Raw genomic sequence first — 27,793 nt, forward strand, 5'->3', positions numbered from 1 at the left:
CAGGTGCAGCCTGTAGTGATATTACAATTGTTTGAATGTCCCCATCATCTGTTTACTTTTACAAAGAACATTTCATCTTCATCTTCATCAACTCAGTCCTAAACGAGAATCGGTTCCAAATTAGTAAGACACCCCAATATCGTTAACGGTTCTGCTGTAGGTACTGTAACAGTTACGGAGTGAGAACTCAGCGTCGTAAACCTCCTCTCTCTGTCTCTGTGTCTTTATGTAGTTTTTACTTTTCCAGAGTGAATACACTACATGTTCAAAACCTCCTTAGAATTGGTACATCTGCAGCTAAACTGCTGCACATTTTCTGGTACATTTACACAAGAACAAGAAGAACAAACGTGCTCACCGTGCAGCTCTTTGTGCAGCCTTCTCCTCGTCAGGATGCGGGATACCTTGATATTCTCCCTCGTACGTCTGATCCTCTTCATCATGTCCTTCGGTTACGTCGCTCGCTGCATCCTCTTCCTGGGGAGGGAAGTCTTCCCGGTAACCATATCCATCATGGCCACCACCTTCTCCATAAGACCCATAGCTGTCCCCCCCTCCTTGGTGGTGGATGTTGTTCTGATAGGGGTCCGCCATCTAGGCTTGCTAGGCCAACAGCTAATTTCACAGCAAGTTTGGACCGTTTTTGGCTTATTAGTGATGTCTACTCTGGTATTAAATTTCAGAAATAAGTGATTGAGATCAACTTGATTTTGATCTTTAGTTAAACATGATGAGTCATTTGGCCTAAAAATGCTTCACATTTAGTCATTGGTCTCAGTGACTGTGTTCCTTTTACTGGCTTTTAAAGTTGATAGTAAATAATGGTGTTCACTAATTCATCCACTTTGCTGGCCGGTGTAGCTCATTCAGTTAATATTTACTAGATAAGAGAAGATATTCTGAACGTAAATTAGCTGAAGATGGAATGAATCTGTGTAGTAATGTGTGTCCGTCTCAGCTCCTGGTCTTAGTTTCTGTGGTGGTTTCAAATCGATTCTTCAATTTTCATTCCTGAAAACAGAAAAACTCAAGATGAATGTGTCTTCATTGCAAATTGTAGCACACACGCGGACACCTGCAATATTCTCTACATTCACAAAGATGGTTATAGGGAAATTTGCCAACCTGGCAAGCGAAGTAAATCTCTTAAAACAAGTAGTTAAATGTGTATTTGTTCTAACAGTGTGGGGGGGAGACAGTAACATGGAGTAAACATGGACTCCTGTTATAGCTCTTCTGGCCTTTATGAATTATCAATTAGTTATTGACCTCATAAAGATGATCCTGTGAGTCCACTATCCCTACGGTTATTTTACGGTTCTGACTTCTGACTTTAATGTTTCAGCTGATTGAATGTTTCAGCTGTCTTTAGTCTCATAGATATGGATTAGAACAGGGATTCCCAAAGTGGGGTGCGCGCACCCCTGGGGGTGCGCGAGCTGCCTCTAGGGGGTGCGCGAGAGGAAAAGTGTAATGGTGTAATAATATTAAATATTTAAAAAAAAATGTAATTTTAATTTAAAAACTGTCAGGTGGGACATCTAAAGCTATCAGTCGTAAAAGAGGAGAGGGACAGAGAGAGAGAGAGGAATCGGAGGCGAGGGGAACGGAGAGGTGCTTTGGGGAGAGACCGGGAGAAGAAATCGAGCCAGAGTCAGAGGAAGATGAGACGGAGGAGACCGAAAAGGAGGAAGGGATAGCACAGACAAATCGGGAGCACATCAGCCCATCGCGGAGTCAAGGTGAAAAAAGAGGAAACGAGAGTGAGCATCAGACTGGGAAAAAAAGAGGAAATATGATGAAAAGTATCTGTGTCTGGGCTTCACTTGGATTGGCAACGCAGATTCCCCAAAGCCACAGTGCGTGGTGTGCAGTGAGGTTCTGGCTAACAGTCTGAAGCTCTTATTTACGTCGCCACCTGAACACCAAGCATGCCAGTGCAAGTCAAAAGCCCCTTACATATTTTATATCGAAATTGGAGGAGTTACAAAACAGCCAAAAACAACTGCAGTCTCATTCATGTGTTGGGTCTATAAATGACGCACTACGGGCTTCATATCTGGTTACAGAATAGCGAGAAAGGGGCTACCGCACACAATCGCCGAAGACGTGAGCTTGCCAGCTGCCAGAGAGATGGTGGAATGTATGATTGGGGAGAAAGAAGCAAACAAGTTGGACATGATCCCGGTGTCCAACAACACTGTGTCGCGCCGCATCGATGCTTTGTCCGAAGACATCCTGGCTACATTAGTCGGTCATTAATTGTAAATTAAATGTGATAATCTGCCTCTGAGCCTGTGCGTGTGTGCTCGCATCCGTATTGCTCTTTAAAAGTGACGCCTTGTGTCACTGAAAGTTATTGAAACTTTGTTGCAGTGTTTCAGGGCGTTTTCACACCTTCAGTTCGTTTGCTTTGTTGCAGTTGCTCCTTTGTTCGGTTTGTGTTCACACTGCAACATTTAACAGCGGACTAAATCTTGTAAACAAATGCCACGCGCGAGCAAACTGTTCTCTCATTGGTCCGATTCTTATGCGGCTATGAAGCCTTAAAAGGCTCTGTTGCTTCTTTTTTTTTTTTTTTATTAAGGGGGGGGGGGGGGGGGTGCGCGAACCCGGTCGGGATGTAGAAGGGGGTGCGCGGCCTAAAAAGTTTGGGAACCGCTGCTCTAGTTTATGCTACTTTATACTTCTACTTCATTACACAGGGAAATGTTGTACTGGCTCCATCATACCTGACTCCGCTAGGTTATATTTATTGAAAAGCAACAGTTACTAGTTACTTCGCTTATTAAGATATTATAACAATGAGCAGATAATATAATGGTTTAACAACGTACAACTCTGCATAATAAGTACTACTTTGCTACTAAAAAGTAAAATGCAGGTATATAAAGGGATATTGTTACATTGGGCTTTTGCTTCTTTTACTTAAAGTTATTGTGAGGAACCTTTTACTGGTGTAACCGGTTGTATATGGACCCAAATGCAACACAAGATTCCAGGGATCTTTGGCCTTTTATTACAAACTTCCAGAAACAGCAGGCAGACTCTAAACAGGGTCAGGATCAGAAGGCTGGTGGGTTTACCGGGAGTCAGGCAAGGCGGGTAGAACAGGGGCAGGCAGGGTCAGTAACAGGAGATCAGTCCTGAGAGCGTGCTGCAGAGTCTGGCATCGGAAACCGAAGAACAATCTGGCAAATGTGTGTCTGGGAGGCAGGAGTCTATAGAGCGGCTTGAAGGTGAAGGGAGTTGGACTGATGAGGAGGGTGAGGAGGGAGAGGAGGGTGGAGCTGAACTGTGACAACCGGTTATGCAACAGTTGGTTCCTACTGGTAGCAAACAACAATGCCACCACGCTGCTGGAGACTCTTTGGAACGACTTGTTTTTCTGAACAAAATTACGTTAAAAACAGAGGTTAGGTTGAGGCAACAAAACCAAAACCATGACTCCACAACCATAACTCCACAACCATAACTCCACAACCATAACTCCACAACCATAACTCCACAACGCGGCGTCGAACACCGGACTCCAAGATGACAGTCCTGTGTTCGCGACTATTTCACCTGCCATGATACTGGGCTGACTGACGGTCCGACACCAGGCTGCTGGAGAACCAGGCCCGAGCAGGCTGCTGGAGAACCAGGCCCGAGCACGCTGCTGGAGAACCAGGCCCGAGCACGCTGCTGGAGAACCAGGCCCGAGCAGGCTGCTGGAGAACCAGGCCCGAGCACGCTGCTGGAGAACCAGGCCCGAGCAGGCTGCTGCAGTTAGATAAGAGGTTTTCTGAAGGGAATCTGGTGCTCGGGAACACCACCACTTCCTCCCACAGGGACCGACCAAATCGTGACTCAATGAAAGTTCCTTGTTGTAACTTTAAGTGAAGGATCTAAATACTTTTAATGACAAAAATAGTTACATTCATTATCGATACAATCATATCTATAATGACATTATACATTATAATCATATTGTTAGATCCGGGGGTTTTCCTTGGCCCGATACGGGGCTACTTATTGACTCAGCTCTCGATTAAAAGATTGGCAAGCTGGTGTTTTTTCGAGGAACTCGCCTGGCTCTGCTTACTACCGTTACTCCTGACGTCTCCCCTGCTTCCTCTGGTAACCACGCACTCGGCTGAGGGTCCACCCTACCCCGGGCGCACCTACCTGTCACGTCAGTTATGGTAGCTTCCCCTTTTAGATCCGTGCTCTTGGTAAATTGCCAGGTTTGGTTTTAACGGCTTGTATTACTTATAAAGCCGTAAGGGTTTGCTAAGTGGATTGGTCATTAGGATAACCATTCAGAACTCAGTTGTTAGACATACATAGATTTAACTTTTTACTATCATGAGGAACATTTACTACGTAAGCAAATTAATGCAATTGAGAATTTTACTTGAAATGCAGGTTAGATATTTATTGCAAAATATATTTAGCAAGGGCAAAGCTTCAGCTCACATAAAATAATAATACTACACATGATTTCTTACTTTCAATTCTTTGGTTATACTCATGGTTAGAGGTTGGAGCTGGCTTTGGGTGCGGTGAAAAGTTATTTTTTGGAGTTGTCAGGGGTGAGGGTCTGGCCAGACCCTCCTCACTCCTGCCTGCTCGGCAAACGACGTCTGTTGAGCGATCTTTGATCTTGTTAAAGTTGAGCAGGGAGGATAGGTGGTTCTTCGTCTTTCAATCTCTGCTCATAGAAGGGCCGTCTTCTGCTTTCGTCTTTTCTCGTCTTTCTTCCTTCTCACTTGGATTTGTCCTTCTTGATTGGATCGTCCTTCTCACTTTGGATTCTTCCTTCTCAGTGGGATTGTCCTTCTCGGTTGGTTTTCGGTCTTGCTTCTGTCGTCTTTCTTCTTTCTTCTTTTCTCGTCTTTCTTCCTTCTCACTTGGATTGATTCTTCCTTCTCACTTGGATTGATTCTTCCTTCTCACTTGGATTCTTCCTTCTTGGTTGGATCGTCCTTCTCGGTTGGTTTTCGGTCTTGCTTCTGTCGTCTTTGTTCTTCCTTCTTTTCTTCTTTCTTTTCTTCATCCTTGAGCAGAGACGAAGTCCACCGCTGCGTCTGTAGAGCGAAGTCCAGGGTCCTCTCAGGTGGAGCACTCGAATGGCTCTTACGACGTTATCCTCTCGTCTGTCAGCGTGTCACTTCTTTTATAACACCTTTGGGTTATCTTGACCCCCCTCCTTTCTCACTCGGCACCTGATCCAGTCCTCATCATAATGTGTGTGCGCTTGTCCTGTGAACGTGTGGAAATCACCTTGCCTTCCGTTAGGCCTGATTTTGCAATCCAAACGTCTCTGCATTTCTACACACACACATTTCTAACTCAGACTGGTTATCTTAATCACAGTTACAATTGTTATAATCAGTTACAGTTGTTATAATCAGTTACAGTTGTTAACCACTTTATTCAGCACAGGCTTGCTTTTAAAATACTTATTAGATTTCCTCTCCTTCTCTCTCTGCAGCAGTTATTTCCACATCCAGGCCTGCTCTCAGCTCACTTCCTCTATTCTCACACACACTCATTTCTAACTCAGATTGGTTATCATCATCACGGTTACAGTTGTTAATCGCTTTATTTAGCACACGCTTGCTTATAAAATAATCATTGATTTCATCCTTCCTCATTATTATGCTTTTTTTCCTTATTCTTTCTTTTCTTCTCTTCGGCCGATATTTCCACATCCCTTCAGGATTTCACATTCCCCTCACTCTGCTTACTTCCTCAATTTAAACACTCACACAAACTGCACTCTTTCTCAGATACACATATTATTATTATTATCAGGTTGACATTTGTTAAAATCACTTTACATTTGTTATGTAATACATGCTTGCTTTAAAATAATTATTCTATTTCATCTTTTCTCTCTTAATTTTATGCTTCGTGTCCCTTTAACCTAATTTACAGGCCTACCATGTATTCCTCATTTAAGGCTGATCCTGGGAACTCAACTCTTTTTGACAATATCTATAATGATATTATACATTATAATGATATCTATAATGTCAGTCAGGCCAGTAGTTCTATCTTCCTCTGTACCCAGAGAGTGTTGGATGATACAACACAACAGATGTGTGCTCATCTCTTCTGTCTTTCCTTGTGTTCTCTCCTTTGGTGTCCCACAGGAGGGCGTTCCAGCAGTATTACAAGGAGAACGTTGGCTACTCCTGTCCCACTGAAGACATCTTCATTGAGTAACACCTCTCCCCATCCACATCATGTATTGAATACTCACTATGTGCATGTAAGCTTGGTCTTACACAGCAGACTGGACCACTCGTATGTCTTTGTCAGAGTACTGCATTCCTCTTCTTCCCTGCATCCAGTGACACAGCGAGCTTGTCCTTACTTTAGCCATGTCACAATATAAATACCTCTGTGGATGGATTGGATCACATGAGATGTTCCATCCACTGAGAACCGATGTGACATAAACCCTACCTAAATACAAATACAGATATGTGATATTGATATATTTTATGGGTCACGTGACTACATGTAGATATTGGATGTAAAACCATATCGACAGCCTTCAGGACTATGGAGTTCATTTAATGACAGAATCGTTATGTTGTACATTTCTTAACTTGGTGAAATGTCTGATAATGAATAGTGACATTTTTGGTAATTGATTAACCCGTTTAATTCATGTATCAAAAAACAAGCGTTAGCAGCTCAGTGAGGTTGTGTTTAGGCACAGCAGTGCTTCAAGCTACTGTAAATGCTCATTTCAGCATGCTAACATATGCACAATGGCATGTTCATCATGTCAGCCGCTAACATCTGTTAAACACAAAGTTCAGCTGAGGCTGATGGTAATGTCATCAGTTTCAGGTTGTTTGGCCATAAACCAAACTAGATGAAAGGCCAGGAGATCACCACAGCGAATAATCGACTGACGGACGCTGACATGTGTAAAAGCTCACGATAGCGTGGCTGATGAAAACGCTATCTTTTGTTGTTTCCAGCTTCTAAAATATCATGTAATGGATATTGAATATGTTTGTGTTTTTGCACTGTTGGTCAGACATGAGAAACGATGTGAAGACATCACCTTGAGCTCTTATAATGAACCTTTGCCATCATTTCTGACATTTCATGAACTGATTAGTCAATAAAATGAAAAAACACGAATCAATTCAAAAAAGGTTCCTCATAGTCCGGGAGCCGTGGGGTCGAACCTTGTTTTGTCGGATAAAGTTTTTTTCTTTGCTGTTTCTTGTAGCTTAGGGATACGTATTCAAAATACAAGAGGGTGCTCGGTGATATCCCTTGAGCATTTTCAGATATTAACCCCTTCTTGCCCAAAATCATGCAAAAACTAGATTTATGATATTTCATGCAATATACTTGATTTAAATGCATATAATTTGTTGCCTACAGTGATTATTACAAGCTAAAAACACTCAGTTAATTCATATAGTGAGTGCATTGTGTCTGTGTATGCCTGTATTGTCACATTTTTGTTTTTTTCCAATTACAAGACAGCCATGTGCTTCGTTTAAGACCATTTTTTGTTTACAACTGGTCACTGCTTACAACAGCTGCCATCAAAAAACAAGGTAAAAACACTGTAAAAGCTGGCAGTGAGATTGGTTATGGATTCAGAAGTGTTCTGTTGGAGGTTCACCTGCGAAGAGAATAACAAGCTGTTCAATTGAGTAAGTCTGCTGATCGAGACAACATTTTAGTGAAAATCACACAGGGAAATGTATAAACCCTTTTTTATATATTAACAAATTTTAACATTTTATTTACAGAGTTGGTTATGGATCCAGTGCCTGAGGAGTGTTACTTCACTTGGAAGTTCAACTGCCAAGCGAAGACGGAACCATTGATATCTTCAGGACCAGTCAGAATAACAAACATTATCCAGTGTAGTAAGATATATGGGGATGAAAAACACTTTGAGCTTCAAGAAGCATTAGATAACAACAATGAAACCACATTGAAATGCCATAAAAGTTGTGTTTCAAGTTACACCTCAAAGACTTACATTGAACGGCACAAACGTCAGAGGCCCGGAGAAACTGAATCAAATGTTCCTTGCAAGGTGACCAGGCGCTCACGGTCAGGAGGGTCAGCTGAATGTTTTGATTTTCAAAAGCACTGTGTTTTCTGTGGTGAGTTTTGCAATCTTAATGTCGACAAGAAGAACCCCTCCAGATGGAGGGCTGCATACCTATTCAGAGAAGTGGAAACCAAAAAGTCTCTCTTAGAAGTTTGTGGAAAACGAAATGATGATGTTGCGGAAAGTGTCCAACACCGTCTTCAGGGGGCAATTAGTGACCTACATGCTGCAGATGCCCGGTACCATGCTGACTGTCGACAAAGATTTCTCTCTTTTCGGTCACTCCCAGGGCCGGCCACTACTTGTAGAAACACAGATGACACTGATAATGAGGATAGTCCCTTTGCATCAGTTGTAGAGAAGATGACAGCTGACCGGTCAAGAATGTGGAATTCTGTTGAACTTTTTGCAGCCTATACAGACCGTAATGGGGATAGGCTTTCCAGGAGGACGCTCATCCGACAACTCCAGCAGACATTTGCCAGTGAGCTCCTGGTGCTGTCCTCACCTGGCATAGCTGATATCATTGCTTTTCGTAGTTGTGCCTCGCAGACTATGAGACTTGTGAATGAAGACGAGGATGACTTGGAAAGCATTGCAACGCAAGCTAGCAAGCAAATCATTCAGGATGTGAAAAACATTGACATGGACAAGGGACACTACAACATCAGCATTAATAAGGACATTGCCAAAGAGTCAGTGAGTGACTTCCTGTTGATGCTGTTGGCAAAGTTGTCCCCAAGGCTAGATAATACCCTTCCTGCACTGCTCATAGGTTCAATTGTCACAAGTACTCTCAAGTCACAGGCAACTTGTTTGCAAGTAGACCTAGCAGGAAAGATGGTAGAGTCCAAGAAGCTTATAAATAGCATGTACTCCTATGGTGTCTGCTGTTCATACACAGAGTATCGCAGGTTCAAGAAATCTGCATCTCAGGCAGCAGTAGCCGATCTGAAGTTATCTGGCATATGTAAGGCTGAAGAGGGTCTAGTTCAGGCAATTGTGGATAACTTTGATGCAGATATATCCTCGCAGAATGGGAAGCAGTCCACACATTCTCTGGCTGTTCTTCTCACACAGTACTCACAGAACCGAGAAGAGGGTGAGGAGCAGACAAATCCCAAGATCAACAGGATCCCTAAAGAGTCACCAGATGTTCCATATGATGTGGACATCCACAGATACCAGGGACCCAAACAGCCTTCAATGCCACCAGATGGAGCTAAAAAGACTGTCTGCTCCCTGAAGTTACTTGCTCAACAAGCAGTCGTGGTTAGCAGATCTTCAGAGGCCAACCTTAGTTTTCTACAGGATGTTCTTACTCAGTCCAACTGCCCGGAATTCCATGGATACAACACAAAACAAAGCAGGGAGCAGGGTCATCTCCCTCAGGCCAAGACAAATGTCATGAATCTTGGTTTTTGTGTGATTTTAGTGATTTGGCCATGAAAGGGTTAATATCTCAAAATGCTCAAGGGATATCACCGAGCACCCTCCTGGATTTTGAAGAGGTACCCCTAAGCTACAAGAAACAGAAAAAAAAAAAACTTTATCCGACAAAACAAGGTTCATCAAAAAATCAGGCTTTGGCTCCCGGACTATCACAACAAAATCTAAATCTTTAATCTTGGTACGATGAATGCACTCGAGTGGAAAGGGTCTATATCTGTAGCTAGAGTTCTAGTTTGTGTACATATGAACGTCATAGCCCATTCTTAGCTGTACGGTCACATGTGGTTCAACATTAATCACTCAAACCTTTTTAATTCCAGTCTCTAAACTTGGGAATATTGATGTAAAAGTAGGACCATAATGTTACCAATAATGTTGACTGAAAGGAAAACTTAGAAGTCTTACTTTGCAATGAAGTTATGTATTAATAATTTAGGTAGAATGAAAAGTAGCAAAACCTAGCAAGTTATGTAAGACTTGCATGTAATGTATCTGTTGATAATGAAGTGGGAGTGCAATGAAGAGCATCTCCCTTAGTCAACATTCATCCTCTTGACCAAAATTAATTTCTAATGCTGAGAATGCATAGATCAGCAATGTTAGTGATCATGAGTGTTGTGTTCACTTGGGTAAACAAACTAGAATTCCAGTCACAGTTATTGCAGCTTTAACGCAGTGTCCAATGACGTGAGCCCATCTTCAGGTGTCTGAGTTTACAGGTGGAATCAAACCCCAGTTCAATGGCGGGGAAGGCAGCAGTGTTACCACAAACACACACGTGAGGATCAGAGACACAACACAAGACTGCATGTTCATGAAAAGACGGTAAATCTTCTGCGTGAAATTAGCTTCATACAACAATTTGAAGGAACATACAAAAACGAATGGAGCTGCTTGCTTCTCTGCACCAATGAGGACAAACTAATGTTTTCAGAACTATATAAGACTTATTCTGTATCTTATAACCCCGACTAGACAATCTACTGCTGGAGACCTTTGGAGATGTTAAGGTGCCTCATTTCTCTTTTTGCTGCTTGATGTTTCTTTTTTACCAAATGTGGTTTCGACTACAAACACCTGCAGCATTTCTCTGCTTGAGCAATCGAATGTCCTCTCTTTGGAATAACAAGGCCCAAATGACGCTGTGCAATTTACTACATGTGCAAAAGAAGTGGCTGGTGAGGAAGTGGATCACTGTGCACTCCTGTCCATGTCTGTCCGTGTTACTTTCAGCTCAGACTTCTTTTGCATTGTCTGCTCAAATCTAGGACCAAGTTGTGGTCAAGTCAGCTTGGAAACACTTATTTGTCATCAGACATAGAATTAGTTTCCTGTTTTATTTTGAATGGGATGTATTTAAAAGGAAATACTTGTTATCTAAGCAAGGGGAGTGGATGTCCATGCAGCTCCTCCTTGTTTCTCAGACTAGCTCCAGGCTCAAAGCTGCACCAGTCACATGTTGGATCAAATGACGATGTGCAATGTAAAAGGAGACACACACAGTGATGAACCAGAGACTTTTTATCCAACAACGCAGTGACGCTCAGCTCTATGAATCATTTCTTCTTCTTCTTCTTCTTATGAAGAGCCTCTTTCAGCTCCACCCCGACCAACCTGTCATCTGAGAGCAGCAGGAAGCTGTTTGAGCTGAAGGCTCTGATGGACCCACTGTGCACTGACAGTTGGCAGCTAGCCGGGGAACACAGTGGAGCACACAGCAGCTAAAGAGACAGAGCGTTTCTCATGGGCTGATGGAGCCCAAAATAGAGCCAAACGAAAGTGAATATTGGATTTATTTTTCTCAGGCCATCTGAGCATTGACTCAAAATAACGATAATATTACTCAGTGTCTGCCAGATATGTAAAGAGACAAAGATTTGCTAACAAGCTAGAGATTACAGCTTTTATACGGCAAAGTTGTGTTTTCAGCTTGTCCTGCTGCCTCAAGTAGCCTGAAAATCAATTAATGCAGCTTTAAGATCCAGGTTGTGACAATTTGGACTGGAATGTCCAGCCAGTCGGAATGCATCTGTACAAGCAGTTGAACAAGTTGGTAAACAGATTAGAGAATGTAAAGTCAATGGAAATGAAGGCTGAAATGTTTCGTCTTCAGAGGATAGTGCTGTGTGCTCTGGTGTAGTGGTGACTGCTGAGCTGCTGACTGCTGATGTCTCTGATCATACGATTTAGATCCATACAGTCAATCTCATCCAGATGAGTAGTCGTGTTAAATGATGTTACTGGGACTCGAGAGAGATATTCGGCCAAGGTGCATCTGAACACGGGGCTGGTGTCGTTCCTCAGTCAGTCATTGTGGTTCAATGCTCTTTGATTGACTTCATATTTACTGTAGAACTGATTACCTTTTCTACAGGAGGCCATTAATCTAAGATGATGTAATGAAACATTTTGCTGAGAGTTTGCACAAATGTATTGTTATAGTTTGCGTTAGTACTTGCAGTATTAATAGTAGCTAAGTATTTCTCCCATGGTCTTGTTACTTTTGTAGTCTAGGAAGAATACAAACAATGCAGGCGAAACTAACATCTTGACATCTATATTTGGTCTGCAAAACCTGTATCAAATGAAGCCTTCATACAGGACAAACATTGATTTCACATATGCCATTACCTGCCATTACCTTAAAGAAATGGTTTGGGTGTTTGAAGCCGGGTTGTATGAGGTCCTCATCCAAAGTCAGTGTATTACCGACTGTAGTTGGCGGTCAACACATCCCCAGTTTGGAGAAACAGGCAGGAACACCGACACAAGAGCAAAGCAATAAGTTGCTGTCGACATCTAAAAGAAAGACCCACCTACACAAGTCAATATCAATTGAAGTGTTCGCCATATTTGGAGGGTTTTCACTGCTTCATCTTGCCGGCAGACAGCCTGAAAGTGAAACTTACCTACGCTCTCTTAAAAGGTGGATTGGCTAAAAAGCTTCTGGTGCTGCACTCGTCCACTGCAACACTTTACTTTGCTCCAGAGCTGGTGGTCCTCCCTGCTTCTCCTGTCTTCTGTCGGTAACACGCTGACTGTGAATAAGTACATACAACCCCACCTCAAAACACCCAAACTATCATTCATTTCAGAACGGGATCAAATAATTCAATAATGCATCAGAAATTTGCCCAAATCTAAGCGGACAAGAACTTTACAAAGATGGATGACAGATGTCACACTTCCAAGTCTCAGTTGTTTGAGTTTCATACTGAAGTGAATGAAAATGAATGGCGAGCTGGAAGAAAGACAAACTGTTTCAGTCTCATTGAGTGTACTTTCCACCACGTTCATTTCCATGCAGCCATTCAAGGTGCACCACAGGAAGTTGTTGTGATCCACCAGAAAGTGTCTTCTTTGTATTCCACTCTTCTGATTCTAACACCATGGGGATCTGCTGTACATGACTCATCAATATCGATATATCCTGTATAGAAACTCTATGTATGTATGTTTGTATCGGAGTTATCATTGTATGCTGTTGGTTTAAACCTGGGTGTAGCACCGCATGATATCGATGTTGTAAAATGAAGACACAGAAGATGCACAGACTGGTGATAATGATGCTAGTTTTTCTTGTCAATAAATTACATTTACAACTGCACTTAGAATACATGTTCTTCAGTGGGAGCCAGAGGACCTTCTCCTTCGAGAATACAAGTCTGTAAGTTCACCTCATTTTTATTCATCATAACCCTTGACAGGATTTTGCAATATATGAATGTGTTGGAGGGCTAAACTTGAGTGACTGCAGTTGTGGCTGACTTTTGTCAGAGATTGAAAGATGTATTTGTCAGTTACTCATCACTGTTTAGGTGTTACCTGCTCTAAAGGACCCTGTTACTGCCACCTTTATGTTTGAACCGCATCACTGCTTGCTCAGTTTGTGCTCAGCTTGTCAGTCTTGCGACTAAACTAGCTACCGTTTCTCATATTGACTCGTCACATGATCAAATACCCAGCAATCATCATTGCATATACAGATGTGCAATGATGGTTGCTGGGTATTTGATTGGGTATTTTTGTTATATACAGTGTATATAACAAAAATACCAAAGAAAATAGGAAATGATTCATTTAATTGGGTAGTTTGTTTGATAGTTGATGTGGTATAAAGGACATCATTTTGTTACAGATTCCTAATGACTATTATATATTATATAAACATATAAAAACCTTGATGGAGATGGGTTTCTTTTTCTCGGGTTTTGTAGCGTGAAGGGATCCCGACCCGGGGAAAGCAGCACAAGCTTACACCTAGCACGGCGGTCACTCCGTCCGCTGTCCCACCTGCGAGGGTTAGGTTCCTCTTGGAGGTGTCAGAACTATACCTTCGGCCTTTTATCTCACCCCATAGCTGAGTCGTTAGGATTTCGGAAATATTGTCATTGTGAAAGTCTTTTACGGCTACGCCCTATAGCGCTCTCAGTAGGATGTAACCCTAACACCCTGTATGAATAGTTATGTACACCGTCTATACTTTACTGTTGCCTATTGTGAACATCTCACCATTTATGACTAACACTGCCAAGTCTTCACCCAGAGAACTTACCTTCAGCTCCTCTGGTAGCTTCTGGTGTCTGGGTCACACGGTTAACTGTGCTAAAGAACCAGAGTGTTTGGTTTCAGACACTTACAAATAGTAAGGCCGTTGTTTTATTAAAGGTTTTCACACAACAGTCACATACAACAATTAAAATTCAATGAAACAGTCACAGTACTACAATAACTAATTCTAGCACTCTCACTGTAATACGTAGGTTTATTTCTATTCAGCTTTCGCTGATTTGCTAAAGAAGTATAATCCAGCTTCTACCCTGGAACTCTCCTCTCTCTCTCTCTCTCGCTGATCTTCTGATAACGCACAAAGGGTCTTCTACTCCCCACCTCTGAGGGGGTAAGACCCCCAAGGGTCTATTAAAGAAGTCTATCCCAGTCTCTAGAGATGGGGGGAAAGCCCAATCTCACAGTTTTCCTGCTTCTTTTATGTTCCTCTGATTCTAGTACCTCCCCTAATCACATGCGTCACACATACATGAGGCATCTTGTACCAGAGTTAGCAACAGAATGGTGTGATGGAAGATTTCTATGTTAATCGGGGGAAGAGAGTTTTGTTCACAAATCAATAATAAAGTCTTCAGAAGATTCAAAGTTGTCTTTGTCTGTTTGTTCGCTTGCAAGAGGGAAGAGAATACCACAGCTACGTACTCAGTAGACTGTGGCAAAGCTTCGACTAAGTACAAGATTCAACGTCATGTCATACATAGAGGTCCACTCCTCAGAGGAATCATACATAGAGAGGTCCACTCCTCAGAGGAATCATACATAGAGAGGTCCACTCCTCAGAGGAATCATACATAGAGAGGTCCACTCCTCAGATCAATCATACATAGAGAGGTCCACTCCTCAGAGGAATCATACATAGAGAGGTCCACTCCTCAGATCAATCATACAAAGAGAGGTCCACTCCTCAGAGGAATCATACATAGAGAGGTCCACTCCTCAGATCAATCATACAAAGAGAGGTCCACTCCTCAGAGGAATCATACATAGAGAGGTCCACTCCTCAGATCAATCATACAAAGAGAGGTCCACTCCTCAGAGGAATCATACATAGAGAGGTCCACTCCTCTGATCAATCATACATAGAGAGGTCCACTCCTCAGAGGAATCATACATAGAGAGGTCCACTCCTCAGATCAATCATACATAGAGAGGTCCACTCCTCAGAGGAATCATACATAGAGAGGTCCACTCCTCAGAGGAATCATACATAGAGAGGTCCACTCCTCAGAGGAATCATACATAGAGAGGTCCACTCCTCAGATCAATCATACATAGAGAGGTCCACTCCTCAGAGGAATCATACATAGAGAGGTCCACTCCTCAGATCAATCATACATAGAGGTCCACTCCTCAGATCAATCATACATAGAGAGGTCCACTCCTCAGATCAATCATACATAGAGAGGTCCACTCCTCAGATCAATCATACATAGAGAGGTCCACTCCTCAGATCAATCATACATAGAGAGGTCCACTCCTCAGATCAATCATACATAGAGGAGTACAGGTCTTCTGACACAGGCTGTCTTGATCTGCTCATTATCTAGTTTCTGCTCGATGCGTTCAACTGGGAATCAGTGACTGTATCAAGGTAAGATGAGACTTTCAACTACAAGTTCAAACAAAGTGGCATACACAAACTTTCCATACAGTGGCCAGCTCCAGACACTCCAGTATGTGGAGGGATGGAGCATTTGCCCATTTTCCACCCACAACTTGAGAGTGGCATATTCCATGCTATTTAGAGGGCGACGCCTTCGTGTTCACTGATATGTGTGACATTCTCCCGAGGGGAACCCCAAACGATGGAACACCGGGGTTGTTCCAGTATGCCAGGCCGATGGTCTGAATTCAGATTTTCCTGAAATCAAAGGGAAAAATTTAAATCACAGCTGATCAAATTGGCCTGAATTTCATCACGACAGCTCATAATGTGACTCACTCAGTAGTGTGTATGTATGCACTCATGACAATGCAGAGTCTCCTCCCAGACCTGGATCAGGGCATCACGAGCTCCTGAACTGTCTGTGGCACTACTCTCTTGGCTGCGTCAGATGCACAGATGCATAACGTCCCAGAGGTTCTCCAATGGATTGAGGTCATGGGAACGTGAAGGCCAGTCAATGGCTCTATGCCTTTGTCATCCAGGAACGACTTACACACTCTGGCCACACGAGGCCGGGCATTGTCCTGCACCAGGAGGATCCCAGGGTGCACTGCACCAGCGTCAGGCTTGAAAATGGGTCTGAGGATTTCATCCCTGTACCCAACAGCAGTCAAGGTACAGTTGGCTAGCACGTGGAGGTTTGTGCCACCATCACTGACCCACCGCCAAACTGCTCATGCTGGATGATGTTGCAGGCAGCATGACACTCGCCACGTCACCTCCAGACTCTGTCCCGTCTGTCTCATGTGCTACTTGTGAACCTGCTCTCCTGCTGGAGGTACTTTTTTCAGGGCTCTAGCAGTGCTCCTCCTGTTCTTCCACAAAGGAGCAGATACTGGTCCTGCTGCTGGGTTGTTTCCTGTCCAGCTCTCCTCGTGTAATGGCTCGTCTCCTGGTATCCCCTCCACGCTCTTGAGACGGGACTGGGAGAAACAGCAAACCTTTTGCGACGGCTCGTATGGATGTGCCATCCTGGAGGAACCGGACTACCTGTGAAACCTGGATGGACTGCAGGTACCACCTCATGCTACCAGTAGGGACAAGGGCACTAGCTGGTCAATAAAGATGGCGCCGGACATGGCTGCCTCGATGATTCGGTGCGCAATGTTTTGTGTTGTTTTTGTTGTTAATTCAGTTTTATGCTGCGATACCCGGAGCTCCTTCACCAGAGATGAGCTCATGAACATCAGGGGTACGACTCCAGCGGATTTAGTTCCAACTTTTCTGCTAACTTCTGTGGAATTACTGGACATTCTTGCTAAGGGTGCGCTCATCCTTTCTCAAGCAGTGAGGCGACGCAGGAGAGGAAAGCGGGCCGGCGTGCTTGTACGTCTCCGCTCACGTGGATTCCGCACACCGCTGCCGGGCATATTCCTCTCAAACGTCCGCTCACTGTGTAACAAACAGGACGAACTTCAGCTACTAGTGGGGATGCAAATCATCCTACGTATAAACTGATGTGAACACAACAGATTTACGATCAACCCTCGACGCCGGTCACAAGTAAACAAACATGAGAAAGTCATTAAGACAGACAACTGAGACACTTAATGAAGAAGAGAGCTGAGGAAGCTTGTGTGACGATGCTTCATAGGACACAGACTTTATGGAACCAGCTGCTCAGATTACAGTGGCTAAACAAAAACATTACTGAAGTTTTTCCAACAGTCGTTTCACTCTAAAATGGGCATATGTCTGTGAGGGAGAAGCTGAATGATACTCAGTGGGAACATAAGCGATATAAAATGGTGCAAGCTTCTTGCTGGCTGAGATGTTGCAGCCGAGGTGCAGCTTTGCTCCAGAAGACGTGTTTCTCACCCTGTTACGACCCAGTTCACTAGGGGAAAGGGGAAGCATCATAAAACCAGTCGGACAGTTGTTTTATTTACAAGAAACTCGGATTAAGGCCAAACACACCTGCAAAGGCAAAGAAAAGGGTCGTTGGATGCTGTTTAGAACAAATAACTCAATACAACCAAAAGAGGTTCCTATCTTGTGTTCCAGCAATGAGACCGGCCTTGTTTTGCGTAATATGGAGCAGCTAACTTACTTAAACTTCTTAGTTTCACTCGTAGTGGAGAGTATTGGTGTTTCATTATGGTATGAAGAGGCTTCTCCAACATCACAACAACCGAATTTCAGGTAAAATTGTAAATACTTTGAAATTGAGTAGAAAGTGGAGTGATACTGTTGATATTCTACTTAGTTATACCACTCATAACTAAATAAATACCATTACTGCCAACCAATGCAAACATTCTGTTTGGTAAGATTCCAGTAAAATTCAAAACACTGTGCAGAGCAGTAGCATGTCACATGATCATGTGCAGACGTGGGACTTCTAACAATACGTAGCATCAGTCAATCTAGAGTGCATGCAGAGCTACTCTCATGAAGACAGTCTGTCGCAAGGTGGAGTGTTCTCTTGCACCGCCGTGCGCTGATCCACTACTAGTGTGGGTTCACATAACTAATAATGGTCATGGACGTTTTGACATGTACCATACAGCCACAGTGTGTTTCCCACATAAGATGGAAGGTGAGATGTCACAGACTGGTGGAAGATAAGAGGTCAGTTTTCAGAGGAGTCGGTCTCTTCCGTGGAACCATCGCTTTCCACCTCCATCTTCCTCCTGTGGTGGATGTTCCTCCTGGGGGAGGCCCTCCTCTGCACCTCCTTCAGCCCCCCCACCGCACTGCCGCTGCTGTTGCTGCCGGGACTCACTGAGATCTGGGCGATTCTGGACAGCACCGGAAAAAAGAACGAGTTATTAAGAGAAGAAAGGAAGATAGGAGAACAACACAGCAAAGAGGACAGGAAGTAAAGGCCAGACACAGCAAATGAGGACAACAAAATGAGAAAACAGCGAAAGGAAAGAACGAGAAAAGCATGTCTGTTAAACAAATGTGAGAAAAGCTAAACGTGTTTGCGTATTATGATACTGTCATCCTGTGCAGTGTACAGTACACTGTATGCGTTCTCACAGTTTGTCCAGTTCCTGGTCCATCTCTGGATCAATGAGGAACTCTGCCATGCTGGGTAATGCTCCTGTAGGAAGAGGGACGAAAGACAACGTTCAGCTTATTGTTGGAATGCTGTTAAGCACCAGAGGGGTGCTATGACTTTTCATATTTCTAACCTTTAAACTTTTTGAATTATTAAGCTTTTTATTTTCAATGGGATCTCTATGGAGAATATTTTCAAATAGCTTCAGGCACACAGGTAAAAAACAGTCATTAAAACACAAAATAGCGTGGGACTCCCTGAGACATTACGCTGTACGCAATCAACCATACACTGACGCAATTCTGCAACTACTCGCACACAAACCACGTCTGGAAAAGATCTCTGCCTTTCTGCGTTTTATAGTGTACGCTTTGCACGAACTCAGTCCCGAAGGAAATGGCGATATATTGTGCAGTTCTTTTATATAGCGTGGGACTCCAACCCTGCCTCGGGACTCTAACCCGGCCTCTCTGAGGTCTTAATTCAAAGTGCTTCACATAAAACTATTAAAAATATTGATTAATATATTAATTGAATGTGGTTCAATTAAAGGCAGCAGCAAACAGAAAAGTCTTCAATCTTGATTTAAATTAGCTGAGGGTCTCAGCAGACCTGCAGCTTTCTGGGACTGAATGCTGCTTCTCCATGTTTAGTTCTGACTGGGAACAGAAAGTAGACCGGTCCCAGACGACCTAAGGCAGACTGTAAAACTAACTTCTCCCTAACATATTGTTAAATAACTGTCTCTGCATTTGATTATTGTTTATTCAAGTGTAAAAATATTGTACATGCAGATATATAACTGAAAAATGATATTTAAACACATTTCTGTTATTATAACATAAATCATTTTAATTGAGGGTTAAGAAACCCACATTACTCTATCAAAGATCAAACTATTAAAGAAAAGAACAAAGACACATATCAAACACAAGTTATTCCATTAACTTTGTTCAAAGCTGTTTGTGTCACCTCTCTGCATCACTAATGTTCCTCCCTGTCGTCGTCCTGTGCATGGCAGCTACATCCAAGAGCTGCTCACTGAGAGTCAGGTCTGATGAACATGGATAGATGATGTATCCGTGTTGTCTGTGCTTTCATCAACAGTTCATTAAAAACACAAGTACCTGCTCGTCTCTTAGCTAGCTGTGTTAGATTGCTGCTAGTTCATGAACTCGGTCTGCGATGGTGTTTCTTCACAAACTGACATTTGTAAAAGTCTGTATCTGGTCGGAGCTCTGCTCACATACCTTCAGCATGCACTGGGCTGTAGCTGTGTAAATATATTCTGCTGTGATTGCAGTCTGCCTTTTAATTCTTGGACAATTTGATGTTTTTCTTGGAGGCTAAATTTAGCTCCGTGTTTGGTGTCAAAATGCAGACGTGAATTGTATCCTTCATCACCGACACGCCTCATAACACAGAAGACAGACCCGTTTTTCTCCTTGAAGCACAAACATGTATTCGCTTTCCCATCTTTCATTTCCTTCCCTCTGTATCAATTTTTCTCTTCGTGGACATTTTGGGATTATTTGTCGATCTTTTTCAATCGTTGGAAAACCTCTTTTCGGGCTGTTGCCTCTCCTGTCCACCTGTTGTGATAGTTAATGTCGGTACACAGACAACATGCTATCTCATAATTTCAACTTTCTATCTCATAATTTCGAACATGGGGATACTTTTATTTTCAAGTCAAACTTAATTATTTTTCCCCCCCAAAAAAAAAGAAAAAAAAATTATATTTAATTTTTTCTTTGCTGGCGGATTCGTGGGCCACATAAAATAACGTGGCGGGCTGCATTCGGCCCGCGGGCCTTGAGTTTGACACATGTGACCTAAGGGGTCGGGATGGTTCATAAGGTAGCAGCAGATCAGAGATGTATTTTGGCCCTAAACCATTCAGTGCTTTGTAAACCAACAGCAGGATTTTAAAGTCAATTCTTTGTTGGACAGGAAGCCAGTGCAAAGACATCAGTACTCGGGTGATGTGATCCACCCTCCTGGTCTTAGTGAGGACTCGAGCTGCAGCGTTCTGAATCAGCTGCAGCTTTCTGACAGACTTTTTACAGAGACCTGTAAACACACCGTTACAGTAGTCCAGTCTGCTGAAGACTGTAGTAGAAGCAGAAGCAGAAGCAGTAGTAGCAGCAGAGGTAGTAATAAAAGTAGTAGTAGTAGCAGCAGAGGTAGTAGTAGTATAAGTAGAAGAGGCAGAAGCAGTAGGAGCAGCAGAGGTAGAAGTAGAAGAGGCAGAATCAGTAGTAGCAGCAGAGGTAGTAGTAGAAGTAGAAGAGGCAGAAGCAGTAGTAGCAGCAGAGGTAGTAGTAGAAGTAGACGAGGCAGAGCAGTAGTAGCAGCAGAGGTAGTAGTAGAAATAGAAGAGGCAGAAGCAGTAGTAGCAGCAGAGGTAGTAGTAGAAGTAGAAGAGGCAGAAGCAGTAGTAGCAGCAGAGGTAGTAGTAGAAGTAGAAGAGGCAGAAGCAGTAGTAGCAGCAGAGGTAGTAGTAGAAGTAGTAGTAGTAGCAGCAGAGGTAGTAGTAGAAGTAGAAGAGGCAGTAGTAGTAGCAGCAGTAGCAGCAGAGGTAGAAGTAGAAGAGGCAGTAGTAGTAGCAGCAGTAGCAGCAGAGGTAGTAGTAGAAGAGGCAGTAGTAGTAGCAGCAGTAGCAGCAGAGGTAGTAGTAGAAGTAGAAGAGGCAGTAGTAGTAGCAGCAGTAGGAGTAGGGGTAGTAGTAGAAGTAGAAGTTGCAGTAGTAGCAGTATAGGTAGTAGCAGAAGCAGTAGTAGCAGCAGTAATACTACGACTGTGTAATGTTAAACCTACCAATAGTCTGGTTGATGGTCTCGTGTTTAGCCAGGCTCATTAGGAAGCTGTAGTGAGAGACTTTGTTGGTCTGTTCCCTACTTCCCTCATACAGGACCTGGGAGGATGACTTCACACAGGAACACAAACACGACAGGGTCAGATCAGTCTCAATATTAATGAATGCACACAGAAAGATTCACAAATGTATTTTGTGATTAATGACTCGCCACAAAAATATTTTTCAATGCACATAGAAATAGTTATCATTATATGTAAGTAAGTCAGTAAAATGTATTTATAAAGTGCTTTTCACAGACATAAGTCACAAAGTGCTTAACAGGAGAAGAATTACAAACAAAAAGCACAATGTGACCATATAAGGGCCAATCATTACATTAAAATGCACAGAAACAGAAACACGGTTTAAAAGCAGGCCTAGGACAGGAGTTGTTACCCAAACGCCAGTCTAAACAGGTGTGTCTTGAGCTGATTTCTGGATGAGTTCACAGAAACAGCAAAGCGTAGAGGTGCAGGCAGAGCATTCCACAGCTTTGGTGCTACTAGCTAGTCAGCTGTAGTTTAAAAGTAGTATAATGTTCTGTGCTCCCCAAATGGCAGGAAAACTGATTCTTCCAGACCACGGCGAGACCTCCACCGCGGCCGGCCAAACGCGGTGTCCCAACATAAGAACAGTCCACAGGGCGGAGTCCGTTTAAATGGATGCATTCCATATTCCGTTGCCAGGTCTCAGGCAGAAATAAAAAAAAGCCAAATTATGACTTGTGAACAAGTCATTTCAAATGTGTAAATGTCAAAAAAATCCACACAAAACATCTAATTCACAAATATATATCTGATGCACGCACAAATAGTTGTTTTAAATCAATACAATATAAATCTACAAATATAAAGTGTATCTAATCTCATTTTAAACTTTAACTAAAAGTTGTCTTATTTTATTTGAATCATGCTTAAACTATTTTGATGAAAACAAATACCAGTCAACAAGCTGCAGTACAGGTCCTTTCATCATATGTTTAGAAGTGTTGCAGAAATGGTTCAACCTGAATGCTCAACAGCCAATGGGAAGCAAGGACACTGACCTCTCTGAACATCCATGTCTTTTCTTGTAAACACGATGTACCCTGTAACATCAGAGTGTATTCTACACGCTGTGTGGTCCCAGTGAGTGAGGGCTGGACGTGTGTGTATGCTTTACCTGCGTTTGAACCGGTCACAGAGGGCATCAACACACTGAGCCAGAGTGGACGGTTCCACGCCGTCCTGCGGCTGCTTCTCCTTGTCGGTCTCCTCTGCAGCCACAGAAGGGAGCTGCTCGATGGAGGTGGATGTGGGGACGATGACGGTGTTAGGACTCTTCCCTGCTAACAGATCCTGGTAGATCACCAGCACGCTGTCCAGGAACTCTACAGACACGCGGATTAAATACTGTTTTATTCAGTTTTTGTATGGAAATGGGATTAGACTGTTAACACTGCACACATCATAACTTCGATATCAGATATACATTTGATGACTCTATATGGCTCACTTCTGATAAGATGATTCCTCACACACTAACGGTAGATAATATGTAGCTTTTATTATTTTCATATCAGATATCTGAACTTAGAAATCCTTCCAGTGGGCAAGAGTTTTATCTTTGTCAGACAGTTTTACCCTCTAACTAAACAACAATCAATCCATAATGAAAATATGAAACATTTGTATAACATACCTCTTACTATAGAGAATAAAACACAAAGATTATATTGAGTAAGAGTCTAAACAAATGCAAATCATTAAAGGGACAGTTCACCAACAAATAAAAAGGACATATTTTTCCTCTTACCTGAAAAAAACAAAAAAACGATCTAGACTGATGAATAGCACTATTTATCAGTCTAGATGGTTTTTTGTTGACCTCTACCCTTCCCAAAGCTGAGCTCTGACTGATGTCGTTTCATTTTCATCCGTCTCAGTGACGATTTTAAACACATGCAGGCGATACAGGCTGGAAGTGAAGCTGACGAGCAGACATCACCGAGCAGACATCAACGTATATTGAACGGCACGAGACTACAAGCAGTCCACTAGGTGAACCTCAAGCTGTTGATATAATCAAAGAACCAACTTGTTGAGTAAAGACTTTAAAGTAACAACTAGATCATCCACTTCACCACGCCCCCCCTTCCCCCCCACACACACAAACAATGACGGCGATGAGATACGTAGGTCGTAATCTTGGCGTCGTGCAACATCTCTGCAACAGTTAGGACCTCAGTGACCTACACGGCCATGGTTCTGGTGTGAGATGCCAAGTGTTGGAGGTATCGTCCATAGAGACATCTCCCTTCTCTCCCACATAATGCGACTCGTTGGCACTCGGCTGGTGGTGTTCAAAGCGCCAAAAAAGTACATTTACAACCTCAACAGCGATGTCACTTTCTAGAAATCATAACTCGTTGACTCAAGATAATCCTCAGACCTTGTGAGCAGTTTCATCGGAGCTATAGTGCGCTGTTGGAGAGAGACGGAGAGTCTGGTGGACATTGGAGAGCAGGGAGACGTCTCTATGGATGACATCTCCAACACTTGGCATCTCACACCAAATCTGTCGAGATAAATAGCACTACAGGTAAGAGGCAACATATGTAGTTTTTCATTTTGGGGTGAACTGTCCCTTTAACACACCCACGTTAGTAAAGGTTACAGCCAAACTGAGTGAAGTGAATGTATAAGCCTGGACATACTGAACACAGCCATATGAAACAGTAGCTTGTATTGTACCTGGGTAGTAGAACTGCAGCTGGAGGGCATAGAGGAAATCAGAAAAAGACATCAGAGAGTCGATGGCATCGTCCATCAGAACAATTCTACAGGACAAGAAAAGAAAAGCAGATAACAGTTCATACCAGATACGTCCAGGGGAGAACTGGTCCTTAAGGGACCCGACTAGCCCAGTAACACGTCAGTATGCAACACACTGAAATGCATTTAACAGAGAAGAGAAGGCTCCTCACCCAATGACTGATTGCATTATATCTTCTTGTTAGGTCTGTTGTAACATAAAGCATTCGCATGTGCAGTATACACAATCTACACTCAACAAAAAGAGAAACATCATAAAAGACGGATGTGACTAAAAGATGCATTTCTGTAGCAGCAGTCATGTCAAATCCATAGCTCAGAGAGCCTAATACATGTTTTATGAAGATAAAACTGCATATGCTACAGTGGCCTATTATTGGGACCAGCCCAAGTCACATCTGTGTAAAAATCAGCAACACAAAATCTGAGAGAAATAATCATTTTGCGGGTCTAGAAAAGGTCTTAGATCTTTCAGTTAAACTGACACTGCATTTATATTTTTGTTCAGTGTAACTACAAAATAACGACTACACTGTACTTTAATACAAATGTAGTGGCCATCCTCTTTACTCTACCGCATGTGCCTCATACTGATTGTTAGAGTAAACTGAAAAAGGCACATTTTCCCAGCATGCAACATTAGTGTTGTGGTAACCAAACAAACAAAGGTGTGACCTCTTGGGATCGGGGAACAACAGTACAAAGACATAAAACAATGTGCACGTGCTGTCTGAGGTGCGTCTGTGTACTGACCTGGCTGCACTCTGCACCATCGCCAAAGGGAAGTCTGGACACAACAAGTGCAGCAGCGACCTGTACTCCAGCACGGACAGAGAGTCTGGAATACAACTCAATGCAGTTACAGAAGAGACACAGTGATGCATTCATTCCAACGTTAAAGAGTCAAACCAACCAAGTCAGGTCTAGTGGGTTTTACACGTCAATGAATTATTCATATTTTAATACTTCCGCATGTAATAACATAAACGTAGCCTTATATAGAGAAAGGGGCAATTATTGAGTGACTATAACGATCAAACTACACCTCCAACAGAAGAAGTGTGTGGCTCTCACTCACCTCCGCTCTTGCCGATCTGTCTGTAGCATCTCCAGAAGACTCTGATGAAGGAGGCTCTGTTATGGGGAGTGGCCCTGATGTAGTTATACTCTCTGAAGAGGACGTGGTTACTGTTCTTTACACTGCTGAAACTACACACATGCACACACAGCAATTAAAACAAACAAGAAGAAGTCCACCTCAACATTCATGTAATCAGTTAGATCAAAAAGAAACACAAGAAGCACTAAATTGTGTTTCTTCCACCGACTCTCTAAGCGAGGGTGACAGTGTTGTAAAACAAAATGTGATCTAGTTCAGTAGACTTCTCACCGTTTAGATTACATACCACGCATAAACGCAAAACAGCGTGAAAGACGAGTATGCATCACATTTACAGTGTTTTAATGTACAAATGTATATTATTAAACACATTATCATATTAGAACACTGGCTTAGTATACATTTCCTACAAAAGAAACCAGCAACTACAATGGCAATTGAATGATTGTGACTATACTGTACACCTAATAACAGATAAAAGGTACCGGGGAAGTTTGAAAATTGTAGTTCCAGTTTCCTTATATTCTGTAATTTTCCAATATTATCTTTGAGGAGATTCGCCCTCCCAAAGCCTACATCAGTCCAAACTATTGCCCAGGTCAGAGGAACTATTAGACTAACTGTGTGAGGAGTGACATACTATTCAGCAAAGTAGCGGATCACCCCAAACTGGGTGTACTCCTCTTTGTGTTCCAGCAGCTGGGTCACTGCATCACTCAGGTAGAACAGCACGTTACTGTCCGCTGAGAGGAAACAGACACAGAGCGACCATTAGACAGATCTAAAGTACACCAGCTAAAGAGCTCAGCTGTTAGCACTGCAAAGCTAACACACATCCTACCGAGGTACTCGTCATCTGGGACGGTGGAATTAAAGCGGTTCATTCTGCTCATGCTTTCAGGAGAGGACGTTGAAATGAACATGAATAGACTTGAGGTAAATGTACACAGTTAAAAGCAATGCGACCTCTGTAGCATCCATCATAGCACCATCTTAGCACCGACCATCCGTCGCGTGGATGTGACTCTAATATGGTGGGCTGGGGCTTCCATGGAAACAGCAGGATGTTGTCAGTTACATTCAGGAAATGCCCCCAAGCAACATAGCACACAAAGGTTCCATTGCTATTTTCGACATACCGTAATAATAATAATCGTCATCATTATTATTTATACTAGCAGTATTTTTAATATTATTACTCGCTATATTATCCATCGCCGTTTTACAGTTTTAATTGCACCTTTGCTGTACAAGGAAGTCCCAACATCTGATTACTGCTTTTCATATTATATTGATTATTTTTACATTATTATTCTTAGTTATATCTTTATACTTGTCAGAGTTCTCTTTTGTGTCATCATACTTGCCAATAAACCGTTTCTGATTATTTGTCTTCTTAAATTTGTGTTTCTATGGTTAGTACTCGATAACATGCCTTTTATACCGCCTATGTTGTATCTAATATTCCCATACTCAATATTTAGTCTAGTAGGGTTGTTTCTGGACTTCAGAGAGGATTAAATGAACGGTAATTGCATCACCAAGTGATTCCTCTCAAAGTGATTTAGGTTTGTTTGCAAGATTTTGTGTCTTTCTTAAGTATTGCGGTACTTGTCTTTGAAGCAAACCCATACTTGATTCTGTTTTTCAGGGAATGCCTGAGCAGCTCAACATGGAGTTCAATCCCCACTAACAGTAGGACACTGTTTGTCTCTGCATTCTGTCCTCACTGTCCCTTTTAGTGCTGTTCTCCTGCATGCTTACCACTCTACTTTAGTGACAGTGCTACAGTCCGTTGCTTTAAACAAAAAAACATCACAGAAACAACTTAAAACCATCATAACACATACAGTAAGAGACATTCGACATTGACAACACGGATGATTAGAGTGCTAAATGCCCAAGTGCTAAATGGCTTCTATATGTATTGCACATTGCTCACAAATTATGTCAATGCAAAGGCAATGCATGAAATTAATGATGGCGAGATTTTCGTAGTTACAGGAAGGGCTTAATTTCAGAGCTGCCAATCTAATTTTTACCAAGGATAAGGACGCGTGATGGGCCAATCAGCAAAGAGATGTTATACCTTGGGAGCGGGCCGTAATTCAAATGCAACCAATCAATGGCGTTGTCCAGTGACGAATAACACATCCGCTAATGACTAAACTGTATAAAACGTGAATCCAGCTTCATGTGGGGTGTACAAGGGTTTCC

General features: G+C 42.6%; 2 pseudogenes across 2 annotated transcripts in view; both read right to left on the bottom strand.

The window, feature by feature from the left end:
• LOC306782290 (synaptic vesicle glycoprotein 2B-like) overlaps positions 1 to 811 on the bottom strand; it is a 38,425-nt pseudogene extending 37,614 nt beyond the window's left edge. Inside the window, exon 1 of the transcript in view lies at positions 359 to 811. The product of the transcript in view is annotated as a synaptic vesicle glycoprotein 2B-like (transcript). The remainder of the gene's footprint in view (positions 1 to 358) is intronic.
• A 16,564-nt stretch (positions 812 to 17,375) lies between these two features.
• On the bottom strand, positions 17,376 to 26,590 carry LOC306795065 (centriolar satellite-associated tubulin polyglutamylase complex regulator 1-like; annotated as a pseudogene). The gene is made up of 9 exons: positions 26,418 to 26,590; positions 26,217 to 26,319; positions 25,535 to 25,665; positions 25,210 to 25,294; positions 24,376 to 24,461; positions 22,805 to 23,012; positions 21,604 to 21,712; positions 18,762 to 18,825; positions 17,376 to 18,517 (listed from the first exon to the last, which is right to left on the bottom strand). The product of its transcript is annotated as a centriolar satellite-associated tubulin polyglutamylase complex regulator 1-like (transcript).
• Between the last annotated feature and the right edge of the window lie 1,203 nt (positions 26,591 to 27,793).

The sequence above is a fragment of the Melanostigma gelatinosum genome (genome assembly GCF_949748355.1).
Source record: "Melanostigma gelatinosum genome assembly, chromosome: 1".
NCBI classification, from domain to species: domain Eukaryota; kingdom Metazoa; phylum Chordata; class Actinopteri; order Perciformes; family Zoarcidae; genus Melanostigma; species Melanostigma gelatinosum.